Raw genomic sequence first — 15,051 nt, 5'->3', positions numbered from 1 at the left:
TGCGACTTCATTCTCTTTCATCAGAAGATTCCCATCGTCATCGCTTCAGGCTGTTCGCTTAGAACACGTCTCTGGCAGAGGGCTAGAACAAACGTCTCCGTGAAGGCTTCCCTTACAATATTTTCCAGTCGAAAAAAACACCGGCCCGTATCTGGTGTTTACACCAGACCGGAAATTCAGACACGGGTTCTGGTGTGACCCGGCCTGGTGTGACCCGGCCTGGTGGGACCCGGCCTGGTGTGACCCTGCCTGGTGTGACCCGGTCTGGTGTGACCCGGTCTGGTGTGACCCGGACTGGTGTGTCCCGGTTTGGTGTTACCGGGTCTGGTGTTACCGGGTCTGGTGTGACCCCGGCTGATGTTTTTGGTGTCGCCCGGTCTGGTGTTTTCTGATGTGATTTAATTTGGTGCCGTGCTGACCGGGTTAGGAGCCTTCGGGAACAATTTGCCTGTTTCACGATATGTGCCGCCCGCTGTGGAGCATAACGAGCATACCTGGTACTGAGAAAACAGGTTGAAAAGAAGCGCACGTGGGTGAAGCAGGCAAGGTGTGGCTCCACAAGACGCCAACTTCACACGTGAGGAGGCAAGTGTGAGCTCGACAGCTGCCCTCTTCTGTCTTTGGTACTGTTGCTGATATAAACTGCACAAGTACAGTTAAACCACCAGCTTCTGCAATGCTTGCGCAGTTGTTCACTATTACTGGAGAGCTCAAAGAGAAGAGTTGTGTGTACGCAGAGTGGCCGTGAGAAAAACGCAAATTCAATGTGCTTTGATATCGATGCAGTGCATTAGGATACACATAACAGCATGCATACACCAGCACTCAATTTTTACACTTACCAATAGAAATTTTAGGGAAAGAAAATTAAACAAAATTTGCACGCATACGCCAATACTCAATTCGTATGATTGCCAAAAGAAATTGCAAGGGCATGTAGAAAAGAAAAAAGAAACAAAATTTATTCTGATTCGCTTAGCTCTTTGAAGCAGCGGGCCTCTTTCGGCGAAGTTCGCAAGTTTTTTGTGATAGTCACAGCCTTATGCTTTTTTCAGCTTTCGTGGCTGCTTCGTCCGTCACTCCCCGACTGCGGGCATAATGCCTGAAGAACACTGAAAGAAAATCATGCATAAGAGTTAAAAATAGCGCAAGCTTTGTTATTATTCTGGCTTCGGCAGAATTGTTGTTGTAGAACCAATTTCCAGGACATAAACTAAGTCTTAGCCTGACAATTAGCTCAGCACTACAAAAACTGCCGCATCTACTTGTAACGCCACGGCTTGTTGTAACAAAGAACAGTATGCTACATGATAAGTAAATTCATTCGCCTGATCATATCAAAGGGACACAGAGGACAACCTCATCCAGCTTTAGTTCTTTGTAAAAATTAATTGTATGGCTTTGGGGCCATGTTGATGTTGCAGAGTCATTCATTGCTGCGAAAATTGGGTTAGAAAATGAACCCATAGTTCGATTCACACATGAAAAGGGCCAAATCCTGGTGTGAGACCGTCCATGTTTCAACACCTGTAACACAATTAGGGCACAAAGCTGTAGCTCTGACTATGCACAATGCCATTCCTTCTGCTCTTAGTAAGTGTAGAAGCATGTGCAATCTCAACAGAAAAGTGCAGGAGTAATGGTGAGGAAATTTAAGCGAAACACCCTAAAACACAGCACATCAAAAGAAAGTTGTAAATGAGTCTAGAATTAAGCCTAGAACACTTCTGCCTAATATGAGTAATAGTGCAACAAGGTGTTCTGATTCTGGGTAAATCTCAGCAGATATGTAAACAAATCACTTTCTCCACCCTAGAAAGGTTGCACAAAGCTATGTTGCCAAATCTTGTGCATGTGCAAAGGCCATGAGTGCCAATACTGCAAGCACGACAGCTGCTGTGACACTTTGCACTGCCTACATCATCAAAATGAGCATGTCGCCTTGATATTCACGCCAAGTGTAAAGCAGAAAAATGACTAAGGTCATCAGAAAAAAGCGTTTGTCAATTGTTAGAATGCAGGCAGTGCCCAGTGCCCTAGCTGATGCATACATGGTATGGTCCTGAACACAAAGCCAAAGAACACCAAGCATTACTATGTATGCGAAGTGTACAACAGGTCGAACTGCGTACATTTCCCGAGAATATGTTTGTGCTAAACCATCCCATAATTAGTGCCTTTGCTAAGGCAATAAGATGAAACAATAACAAAAAAGGACAGGAAGATGCATAAGAATGATACCATCAGCGTTTGCGTTAAAGGTGCACTAAAGAGGAATTTGAACTCATTCTTTTACCGATGGAACTCATTCTACACATTCCGAACGTTCTTAGAAACTGCGAATTATTTCCCTGTGCAGTCGGTTTCTCTAGTTTAAATCGAATTAAGCACCCGGTTCCCGCCTTTTTTTTTAATTCCCCCGCAGACAGTGGGAGGAGTCGACTAATCTTTCAACCAGTCCTGTGGCGGCTTGCCGCTCTGCCATCGGCGGAGCGATACGGAGTGATTGGCGAAAGCAGAGTCCACGCGTATTTTTATTTCTGTGGGCCTAATTTGCAGCTATGTAGTCTCTGAATAGATCTATTTCCCACGGAAATGTAAAAAAAAAGCAAAATAAAAGCGAGAGCAAAGCCGCCATGTGACTGCCTGCAAGGCACTCCATGCGTTGGCTGACTCCTCCCCGACTGCGGAGAATTAAAAAAAAAGGCGGGAGCCAGATATTAATCACATTTAAATGAGGAAAATCAGCCCCACAGGGCAATAATTCAAAGTTTCTAAGAATGCTTGGAACGTGTAGATCGGGTTCCCGTGGCAAAAAGACGAGTTCTGATTCCTCTTCAGTGCACATTTAAAGGTTTTAAAAATGCGCAGCTCTTAAGAGCCTAACTTTCCAGCTCAACATTGTCATGTGACAACAGCCTATTGTCATGTGACAACAGCCAACAAAAAAAGTTATGTTCTTTGGTTGTTGCCACAGATGTGGAGTGCTCATGTCATACACTCATCTAGCAGCTCAGCTCTGTAGGAAGTTCTTATCTCTACCAAATGCTTCTAATTTGTGCCTATCAAGTAGCTAACTGCACATGAATTCTCGTGCACAACCAAAAGCCATGCAACGAATTGATCCATTCTAATATGAGTCAAATAGTGTTTGATAATTATTACCTTCTCATGAGCTATTGCCAAGGTCGAGATAGCCTCCTTCCATACGTTAATGCAATATGACAATATGCACATGTGCTAACCCCAGTAGAATACAATAATTACCCCTTATCGTCTCCACCTTCAGCAGCGTCAGTGGCTTCTGCGGTGCCTTCTCCCCACCCTCTGCCAGGAATCTGTTGGACAGCGTTCCTGTGAAGCTGCGCTGAGCCAGCACTTCTGTTGACCACAATGTGGTTGCCGCTCTTTTGACAAACAGTGAATCTTTTGGCAGCGCCATGGGAGTATCGTACGCCTCTTTCGATATTTCGTGGCCATTGGCCAGGTGTACCTGCAGGAAAAAGAAAATGGCATGCCGAACTGAAAGGAACGTACATAATGTACAAATTATCATTGTTTACCGAGTGCATTCTGACTTAAAACTCAGTGTTAGCACTTGCCACAGCACCAAGGTCAAAATCATTTAAAACTTGAAAATAACTGCAGAACTTAAGCGTGGACATTAACAGTGCGATGGGCATTTAGTGGCACTTCTTAACAGCAGTGGAGTATCAAAGGTAACTGCATGCAGTGCTTGTAACTGGCTAATGCTAATCTCAATTCATGTTTGGAATGCTATCGGCAAATAATTTCAAAAATGGCTCTACCTTGCTGGACATAGCCAATTAGTATGTGCGCACAGTAACAAATGCTAAAAAAATAAGAACAGCACACAAAAAAGCCGTGCTGTTTGTGCTTCACATGATATGGTGCCCCTTGTAGAGTGGAATGGTCACGAAATTTCTATAGCAACCAGATGCCCTTCTCAAGACATGTCACGATGACTAAGCAATGCGAAAGACCACACACAAAGACAAGCTACCCTTCCGACACAAAGCTGGCCTCTCATGCTTCGAATTTTCTTTCTTGAGGGCTTCCAGCTCCTCTTTTAGCGCATTGCTTTCTCTGAGTGCCACAATGTCCTCATTGGCACTTCTTTTCGCAGCCATTCTCAACTTCTTCACCTTTTTTGTTGACTAGAATTAAAGCATAGGCATAACCAGTATAAATGCAGCAAATGTGTATCATGCACAAGTCATCATGCACTTCGTATAAAATCAGCATACTGGCATTTGTTTGACCATTACAAGGAGATTCACCCACTTGCCACAAGTACATTAGGCGTTTCCTCATCCATAACACGGCACTGTTGGCCGCAAAAGTTTGCAGGATCTGTGATGCGTGGCGGGGCGAAGCAAAACAACATTGCTACGTGATCTGCCATAACAGAGCATAGTATCCAGGCTCATGTGAACCTCAACACCACGCTCTGTGATGGCAGATGGCACAGTCATTCCAGAATTGTAAAGCGAGCTGTAGCTACGTCTTGCCTGAAACCAGCTATAAAAAAATCTTGCTCCTACTCGATAATTCACAGCGTAGACCAACAGGTCTCCCAATTGAAGGAGAGCGGTTATCCGGAGCAGTTACTTTGCGGCATTGCTGAAAGCTTACTAAGAGAAGTTACTGGGTCCTACAAAACTAAGAAAATGAGCTACGAGGGACGCCCTGCCGTGATGCCGTATGTTCACAATATCTCCCACAGAATAAGGAGGACAGCTAACAAGTACGGAGTCCAGGTGGTTTTTTCAGCTGCCAATAAGCTCATTGGAATGTGTAAAAAGGTCAACGAGAATGAAGACCACAAAAAGAAACCTGGGTGCAACATCAAACATGAAAAGTGTGTAAAGTGTGACGAAAACGTCATTTACAGCATTCCACTCAGCTGCCAACAAACTTACGCAGGGCAAACGGGAAGATGACTTAACAAGAGGCTCCGGGAACACGAAAGATCATGTGAACAACTTGCAAAGTCCGGTAATCTGGCAGCTCAATTCGCACACTGTAAATGCATACCCTTGCTAAAAAACACCAAAGTAATAGGTAGGGCTAGAAACTGACGGGATCAAGAAATTATCAAAGCTTTTGCAATGCACATTGCTCCAAAACAAACCAAACCAAACCAAACCAGATAATCAAATGCGTCAGCTCCCCTTCAGTGATGTTAGGGGGAACAGAATTAACCTCCCTCAAGAACAGTAATCTTCGGCTGTTGTAAGCGCTTGTAGTTTTTACCTGTTTTTCCTTCATTCTTGTCGTCAAATGTGTGTATATAGTCATGTTTCTTCTGAGATTAAACAGTAGTTAGAAAGCGCTTCGTCCTGTGCGTTTTCAGTGTTTTTATAGCGCTCACCAATTCCTTCAAGTATGTATTTCCAACTCGCCCCAGTAGTAGCTCTTTTGTCTTTTACATTGCAAGACACCACAGCTACTCCCACAGGCAGTCACTTCCATACTGATGGTCAAAAAAATTCAAGTGCAAGAGTAGGGATCCTTACCACATCGTTGCAAGCCAGCTAATGACTTAGGTTGGGCACAAGGTACACTCATAGAGAAAAGTTTGGTGGATGTCGATTTTCCGAAAATATTTATTTTTGCATTGCCTCGCCAGGCAGTCAGCTGAAATTCATTCAATAAGATCGAGTATCTATGTCCCCTCCTGATTCTAGGCTTTTGAATAAATTGCTCTGGCTAACAGAACAGAGAAAATGTTTCACAAAGAACTCTCATCCCACAAATTTATATCCATTATTGTACAAGTACACTGCAGTATAGCTAAATACCCTCCGCTGCACAAAGCAAGCAGCAGGAAAGTATCCATTATGTGACAGGGTCAAACTTGCACTGTAGTTCACACTTACCTGAAGGTTGCTGCTGTAAGCTGCAGGTACTATATAGCTGCTAGCTTAGGTCAGTCACATCCACATTGTATGGACAAGAAAATAAAGTACGAGAGAGCACCTTATACAGCACGTTGTCAACGATGCAGCAAAACACAATCTTTGTCGAAACTACAGTGCCCACAGGGTTCACTGATGAACCACGAATCAGGAGTAAGGAAGAAAGGTCTGGTTGGTTTATGGGGTTTAACGTCCCAAAGCGACTGAGGCTATGAGAGACGCCGTAGTGGAGGGCTCCGGAAATTTCGACCACCTGAGGTTCTTTAACGTGCACTGACATCGCACAGTACACGGGCCTCTAGAATTTCTCCTCCAAAGAAATTCCAGCCGCCGCGGCCGGGATCGAACCCGCGTCTTTTGGGTCAGCAGCCGAGCACCATAGCCACTGAGCCACCGAGGCGGCTGGAAGAGAGGTCTGGTCACAATCCAGGAACATGTGGCTCTAGGGGTGTCATATATGGTCCTGCTATCTGGCTCAGCATTGAGCCCTGTGGGCATAACATGTTTGGCAAAGTTATACCAAAGCACTGCAAGAGCTCATTGCACTCAGTGATTGGGAAGTGAAAAATGTGACTGAAGCTCGCAAATTTAACACAACAGTTAAGCTGTCCTAAGCAATGCTACTGCACAGTGCAAAGTACTGTGTAGTGAGTGGATGGTTGGAGACTTCCATTTGGCAAGCCTAATAAATAAATTGATAAGCTGTGGAAGTATGCACAACTTTTATATGACATTTTCAACCTACCTGTGCTTTGCACGGCTTGGCATAATTAATGTAGGCACCAATACACTCGGTAGCCGGGCCACATCCACACTGCAAAGGCAACAGAAAAGAAAAACTCAGTCGCGAAGCACTGAAAAACTAACACCGTCCTGGCACTATGCTTTTCGTGCATTCTGTTTTATCGTAAATATGAACCTACGCGCCATTGCCTTAAGATTCGCACCATGCAACTACACACCGTCTCAACTTTTTTTCACAAACACGAGAAACACGTTTGCGGCAGCTAATGCATAGTGCTTGCAATTTCCACTCCGTGGCAAACAAGTAGCGCAACAGAGTACAACTGCGTTAATGCGCTTTAGTCATCCCACAGCAACACCCTGAAAGTAATTTTCAAGCACAGTTACTTACCTCGCAAGTGTTAACACCATGGCCGCTTCTTTCATCCAAAGCAATAAAGCATGTCTCGGCAAGGGGTCAGGCGACACCGGAGCTTTTTCACGAGAGCTTCAGAATCAAACGAACGTCTTTTCGAGCGCGTAGATGACACATCACATTTGTAGCACAGCCAAGTAACCACAGAGCGAACAAACCGCACATTGCAGCAAAAGTAAAGGTCGAAAGGAGCACCGCGCGACGAAAACCAACAAGACCATCGCGCCACAAATATTGGCTTGGCTGATAGATTGGATTGGGTTGACTTTTAGGCTTACCGCTCTGCCGCGGCCCCTGGTAGGAGTTTATTCGGGTTTGTTTTCATGGAAGGCAGCATGCATGGCTACATGCCTCGGTTACCTCGAAGGAGAGCTGCAGGATAAAAGGGCGTTAATTATGAGCACTGGCGCCAGAAAGCCAAGCGATTCGTTTAATTCTGGTTCTTTTATATCAACACCCTAGTTGAGTGACCTTAATCAATCTGAATATTAAACTAGTTGGTGGTAGAAATGTGATTGTGTGAATTTTGGCATTGGCAAAATAGAATTTGTTTTAAAATGTTCGTCTGAGGGAAAACAAATTATATATGCCATGTAAGCTCACATCCCAAGAGGGATGTTTACGGATACTCCTCGGACATCCGCCGGCGGATGTCCGCCAGCCATCCAAAAACGAACGTCCCTCGTACATACACAAAATCTCCGATGCGTGTATCCGAATATGGACATACGTAGGCATGCCCTATGGACATCCCAGCCTGGCACTGGAGATTCGGACCTTACTCGGACCTACCCCGGATATCCGTGGTTGACTGGGTAAAGGCTTCTTTCCTGTCGTCTCTATCTTTTTCCTGTGTACGTCTTTTTAGCGCACACCCTTTCAAATATGGATATGTACCAACTAGCCCGTCAAAAAGCTTTACTAATATATAGTTCTTGCTGTCACATTCGAAGCTATAGATATCTCATAAAAAGGAACTGCGCGCATTATGCAACTCAAAATGTGGTGGAAATAATCCAGTTAGACTGAGAAAAGCTTCTCTGGTAAAAAAAAAGCTTCGCGATCATTTTATGCGAACAGCTAAGAATAATAAACCGTACGTATGACAAACCCAGAAACTCAGGCATGATTTAAGTAGAAATATGGCGCTCTCTAACCCCCCCCCCCCCCCCGCCAATAAAAAAAAATTACGTAGGAAGGCCATGCCGAACTCCACTTTTTCGGCGAAAAATATCCAAGAAGTATACGCATATGTGAAATGAGCCCTCGCTCGTAAATTACAGGCCCCTCAAATGGTGTATCTTTCTGTGGTCGCTTAATTTTACTGCCTATGATATTTCTTCACTTTTACCAGTTAACAGCAACTGAAACAAAGATCTCAGTAAAGGAAGCCAAAATAAATGGTAAAGGTCGCGGAAGCAAAAGGGATGGACATCTCTGATTACAATTAAAGGAAAGCCGCTGTGGTGGGTACAGTAGTATATGCATCTAATTGTGTGTAATGTCTTGATTGTAATGACGCGCAAGACATTGCTGTAAATGGATTATTCCGTGGTGTTCTCTTACGAGCGCTAAATAATTATAATCAAATTTCTTTCTCGTGCTATTTCGGTTTGAACAGCCTATAGCGATGGCTGTGACGCCAACGTGTGTTTATAGCTAACAAGGCAAGAGCGGGGCCTAAAGCTGGTCCTTCATAGTGCAGATATCGCGCTTACTGATACTGATAACTATTGCTATTCTGTGCATGTGCTGTTTGTGTCAGTTGTCTGCACTGTGCTTATGGTTTACAGGTCACGGGAGACATGAAAAAACTGCGATACGTTGATTAGTCGTTTTACTTCGCTACAATGCAGTCTGCTTCAAGAATCGGAATGACAACGAATGTAGAAGCAGAGATTATATTGTAGTTTTTTTTCATGTCTCGCGCTTCTTGACCTATAAGCCACTTTGACGGTACAGCCATCCTTCGGCTGTTAAAAACCGAAACCGAAACAGCATGACAAAACATTTCCCTGCTCACAGATCTACAGTATCTACCGCGAAGAAAGAAGAACTGTGAAAAACGGTCATTTACGCTTGTATTAATGAAAAAAAAGGTATTGTTTTGAGAGTTCAGAGGTGCAAAGCGGCGGCGTGATGGTTACGTAACTGCGGAGGCCGAGACCGCGCGCCAATAGCGCAGTCTATTTTTCCATGGTGCACTCCTTCGTGCCTCGCATGTGCCTCGCCTTCGTTGTGTGCGTCTGTTAATCTATGTCGCCTTTTTGGTACTCGGTTCGAAGGCTTTCTTTTACCAGCAGGCCGTGCACTTTATCGCAGCATGCCTCCTAAAAAACGGTAACTTGCTTATTTTGAGCCCGGTGCGCCGTCAGCGAAAGTTCCGCGGCAAACCGTGTGGAGCCAGCGGCAAAGGGAGCCGTCGAATGAAGTTTCACAGGTGAGCCGTTGCGCATGGCACGTTTCGAAATACGCCCGCTACCCCCCAATTTCTCCCCGTACTCCTTGGGGGTTACCTTGGGCTTCTACGAAAAAAGAATAAAAAATCGATGAGCAGAGGCAAGTAAGCCTGTTTCTAGCGTGTCGTGGGGCCCGCACCGAATCGAGGCGAGTGCATATTTGAGGGATGGGGGCGGATTTAACAGGCAGTGGTGAATAGGTGAGGCGTGTTTCCGAAGTGAATGCAAACAACCCTGGAAGAATCGTCTGTCAGCTTTTTCCGGTTACAAATTTCTCCCATGCACTGCCTTCTGCATAGCAAATGCCCTGTATTCGTGCATCGTTTATTCGCTAATCTATTTGCGCTGCGACATTGCGTATTGCATCGTAAGATCAGCGCGTGCTGTGTATGAACGCGTCCTGAGCGCAGAAAATGACAATTACGAAAGGTACGAGTGTTTTCTCGAGTGTATGCACGGCAGTCGGCTGTGTGCGCGAAATAGTTTAACGCGTTGGTCGTTATATATATACATATTTTTTGCTGCATCACGAAGGCAACGAAGGCTGAGCTTGCACAGTTTAGCAAACGATTGATGTATTTGCCTCAAAGCGTGTAAAAGCTGCCAGTGGGCTAGCACATACATGCAACCGTGCGCGCCGCGCGTCTCAACACGTCCCACTGCGTACGCATAGGAAGCATCCGACCGTTTACATTATTGTGGTTGTACTTCATGCGAGTACACGCTACGAAGCAGAACAGAGTCGACGTCTGGTTGGGCTTGCGATGATGCAATACAATCAGCGGTGTTGCAGTGGAAATAAATTAGTGTTAGAAGCGAATTAACACAGCGACTGCCGTGAAGCAACAAGCAGGGGGAGAAATTTGGAACCGGAAGTAGCTGTAGCAGACGACTTTTCCATGAGCCTCTGCGCTGACTCTGGAAACGCACCTCACCCATTGAAAGGGGACAATCTATCCCTCTCCACAAGCCTGAAATTTTGCATAGGAAAACTTTGCTTATCCCAATTTTCCGAAGAAAAAAATCTCCAAGCCGTACACAGTTCAAGTGGTTTGCCCCCCCCCCCCCCTTACACACACACACACACACACACACACACACACACACACACACACACACACACACACACACACACACACACACACACACACACACGCACTGATGTACTACCCTACTGCCCTTTGCCCCAGAATGAATCTAAATTTTCGTGTAAATGTTGAGGAGTTCAGAGGCAATTCTTGAATTCAAGCGAAGCCACATAGATATGTGCACGTAGACTTGCTGTGGTGACTATGTGTTTAGGTGCTTGGCAGTTGAGCCCGAAAATGCATGTTTGGTTTCTGGTGTCCCCTTTTGATAGTTTAATGTTAGCGGCCTGTGAACCAGGCAGATGCGGTATTATGAGAAAATGTATTATTTTATTTGCCTATGTTTCCTGCCCACTCAGTTGTGCTAATGCTTGTTCTATGCATGGGCTCATGCCGCTGTTGAGCAACTCTCTTTTTAAAAATATTAGCATCTCTTGTTGTTGTCTGCCTTGTGTGACTGTTGTGAAATCATACTCAACGAAACTGGCAATGCTGAACTGTAAGGCGGCTTGTCGCACTTTCACTCTTGGTCCTACCTTTTTAACACTTTCCCATATAAAATTTAAAGGAGTGTAGATACCAAATTTTGGTTTCCTATGTTTTCTTGTTTGTAATGGTGCGTTAGACATTACTATACATGGAACACCATGAGGTATCTGGCTACAGCTGCCAAATAATAATCAAATTTCATCTCTCACCTGATTCGGCTTCTGTTACAAAAGCAGTGTGATGGCTACGATGTCAGGTCAGTATAGGTCACATGAGGCATGAAGACAGCTGCAATATAATCGCTGCTGCTTCACTCATTGCGATTCTGCTGCTGTGGTGGCTCAGTTGTTGTGGTTCTCGACTGTTGACTTGAAAAGCGGGGGTTAAGTCCCAGCCACTATGATCACATTTCAGTGGAGTTGAAATGCAAGAGTCTCATGTGTTGCGCGATGTCAGTACACATTCGAGAACCCCAGGTGTGGGTGAAATTATCCGGAGCCCTCCACTTTGGGATCCCTCATAGCCGGGGTCGCTTTAGGACGCCACAACTCCCATGAACCATGCACCAAACCCATTGCCATTCCAGCTCTTGCGGCAAGCTGTCTTTAGCATCACAGTGAATTAAAATTATGAAGCAGTGATTATGTTGCACTTTTTATTTGTGTCTCACGTGACTTATACTGACCTTTCACGTTGTAGCCATTACTTGACTGTTGAAGCTGAAACAGGTGAGGTACGAAATTCGATTATAAATTATTTAATGATTGTAGGTCAATGTCACATGGTGGTCCATGTATACTATCTCTTATGGATCATTATAAAGAAAAAAACATAAACCTGAGATGAAAATATTAAAATGTGAAGGGAATCGGAATGATGTTCATGCGGAATGATACCAACTCGGGGTATACATGAACAGGTTGCAGTCATTCACTTCGATACTGATGTTTTTTTCTTCTGTTGCTGATGTAGCCTTTCCAATGTTTTTTGTAGCAAGCTGGAGATGAGGTGCATGACAACGCCTCTACAAGTCATCCCAACTTGGATGATGAGCTTTCAACCCTGCATCTTGATGACAGCATTTTTGATGCACAACTGCCAAGGCTTGATGAGGACACCAATGGGCTTGACAACCATGTGCTAGAGGACCCCGATGAAGACTTGTCGGAATTTATCCGAGTGAACTCCGAGTCGAGACTTCCACACAGAACACTACCCACCTGCAGGCGATGCTGCTTGTATTAACATTATTAACATTTGTTGTTGCTGCTGGCCTTCCTTGGACACAAGTGGACAGCTTGTTGAAGCTGTTGAATGCATTTCTTGGCTAGAACGTCTTCCCATCGACAAAATATGGCTTTAGGAAGTTATGGGATTTGCACAAATCAAGGATGGTGGAAGTCCATACATACTGCCCAACGTGTGAGTGCCTGACATCAAGCTGCGGCCTAGATTTCCAGCACTGCACTAATTGTGCAGCCACAATGACTGTGGCACAGCTGGTGGAAAAAGGAAGCTTTTTCATAACTGTCGACCTCAAGCATCAGCTACAGTGTCTCTTAAAGAAGTTTGGGGATATAGTTGGCGCAAACCTCCAGAAACTGACAGCTGAAACTCATCAGGGAGCTTATAAGGATATCACAGATGGCCAACTGTACAGAAAGGTCCGCCGTGAAAGGAACATGAATTGGAGTGACCTGACTGTTACCGCTAACAGCGATGGATCGCCAGTATTTAATTCGAGCAAAGGGTCAGTCTGGCCAATTCAAGTAGCGCTTAATGAGCTCCCTCTTCCCTATCGTTGGAAGAACATCCTCATCGGCGTCATTTGGTTTGCCAAAGGTCACCCACCTACTCGCCTCTACTTGAAGACATTTGTTGAGAAATTCCACACTATGGGCAGCTTCACGTGGTCATTTGCCAGCAAAGTTGTGCAGTCAACAGTGAATCTGTTGTGCTTTTGTGTTGACTCGCCAGCTCGCGCTTCACTGCTGAATGCTAAGCAATACAACGGATACTGTGGCTGTTCTTGGTGCCTTCAAAAAGAAACGCTTGTTGATGGTAAGAATTGTTTCAGTCATCTTACAAGCTTTGCCTCTTCTGCTTTCTGCACACTGTACAGCTCTAAGAACATAATTTTGTTGCTTAAATGCATTCACATGTAACAAGCAACATACTCGTATCCCATGTGGTTGGTATCAACTGTTACCAGGTATAAAAATACTGGTTCATATCAGTTTGAACAAGGTTGTGTTCTAATACAAAAACAACTTGGTGTTGCAGCAACTTGGTGATGGAGGGCCATGATGATGACGTGACAATCTGTGCTTCCCCATAAAAGCAGTGAAAGAAATTTCACTTGGGAAGGATTATCACCCATATGGGGGAGAGAGAGACTCGAAGATGGTATGGCAGAGAAAAGGATGGCAAAGTTGCTTGATCGTGACAGCTGTAACTCTGCTGCTTAGTCTTTTAAAGAAATTTTTCCATTCACATATTCCAGAGATGGAGCCTGACAAGTGCCAGGGTATAGCAGTTTTCGACCATAGGGATCGCAGGTCTTCTAAAACTCCTCATAAGTATTCTGAAACAAAAGGCTGTTGTGGGGTGCTTAGTTTACTCTCTAGCAGGCATAATGACATAGGACGGTCATTTTTCGCGTTGGTGAGCAGTCACATTTAGCTTTGTGTTTACTGTGAGAAATATGTGCAGATATGCACAGGGCACTTATTTCTAGCTACGAGGAGATTGGGTGCTGTTAATTATGTGAGCAAATGTCTGTGCTGTCTGTTTAAACTCTTGTGATAAGTTTATTGTCTGGTGATCCAAGACGTACGAGGTGTGAAGATTGGAATCACAGTTGTCACCTGTGGTGCACATGTATGGATTCAGAATGGAAAAAATTGTCACTTGGAAGTTCTATCTTACACAAGCACTCTTGTAAACTTTTGTACCTCTTCCTGCAGAAGCTATGCACATGAAAGGTCAGGAAGATTGACTGTGCTGGTCAGATTCCATAGTGATCCTAATAATCCAGAGCTTTTCATTAGCATCTCCCATAGCCTAGGTCTACCTCTTGGAAGTTGGGTTCTGCAGTGAAAAATAGGGCATGCAAGCTCCACATGTTGACTTATTGCGCATTTACATATTCTGAGTGTAACATGAAAAGCCTAATTTTGTAAAATGGGCTTGTGCATTGATTAAAGGTAGATGTGGTACCATTGCATGTAGTTTAAGTTATTGTAGCATTTCATAACCATCACTTACATGTGCATTCGTACTCTCCTGTCTGTTCTTTAGCATGTATTTCTTTGTTTATTTTGCATAGTACTATGAGAAATTTATCTGTCATTTCTTTTTTCAGGCACCCTGAAATATATCATGGAGGGGTGAGATATGGTCGAGCGATGCCATGACACTGTGTACAGTACAGTGAAACTTGCAGCCAGGCGAGACCGTCCTGTGGATGGTATGAAGGGCTTGTCAGCCGTCGCAACCCTCAGCACATTGGACCTGGCGTGGGGCTTTCCACCGGACTACATGCACTGCGTACTGGAAGGTGTCACATCGCAGCAAATAGAACTTTGGCTGTGTTCACCAGGAAGTGCCTGGCACATTGGGAATCATGTGAGGGAGTTGAATGACCGCCTGTTGAAAATTCGGCCACCAATTTCACCAGATTGCCAAGACTGGTAACTGAGCGCTCGTTTTGGAAAGCTACAGAGTGGAGATATTGGCTTCTTTACTACAGTGCACCTTGCCTCTTCAATATGCTCCTGCAGAGATATTTAACGCATTTCTGCCTTCTTGCACAGAGTTTATTTTTACTCTTACAAGCAAGTGTTGAAGAGACAGATATTTTTTGTGCCGAAAGGCTTCTTGTGGAGTTTGTTGAGCAGATGCCAATCCTCTAT

At 44.6% G+C, this 15,051-nt stretch overlaps 1 pseudogene; it reads left to right on the top strand.

Moving 5' to 3' along the window:
- Positions 1-11,561: 11,561 nt before the first annotated feature.
- LOC149361355 (uncharacterized) lies at positions 11,562-13,078 on the top strand (annotated as a pseudogene).
- The last annotated feature ends 1,973 nt before the right edge of the window (positions 13,079-15,051 follow it).

Source organism: Amblyomma mixtum, chromosome 2, assembly GCF_055824585.1.
Source record: "Amblyomma mixtum isolate Tamu chromosome 2, ASM5582458v1, whole genome shotgun sequence".
In the NCBI taxonomy this organism is placed as follows: Eukaryota; Metazoa; Arthropoda; class Arachnida; order Ixodida; family Ixodidae; genus Amblyomma; species Amblyomma mixtum.
Note: the sequence above shows the minus strand (reverse complement) of the source record. Positions and strands in the feature narration are given on the sequence as shown.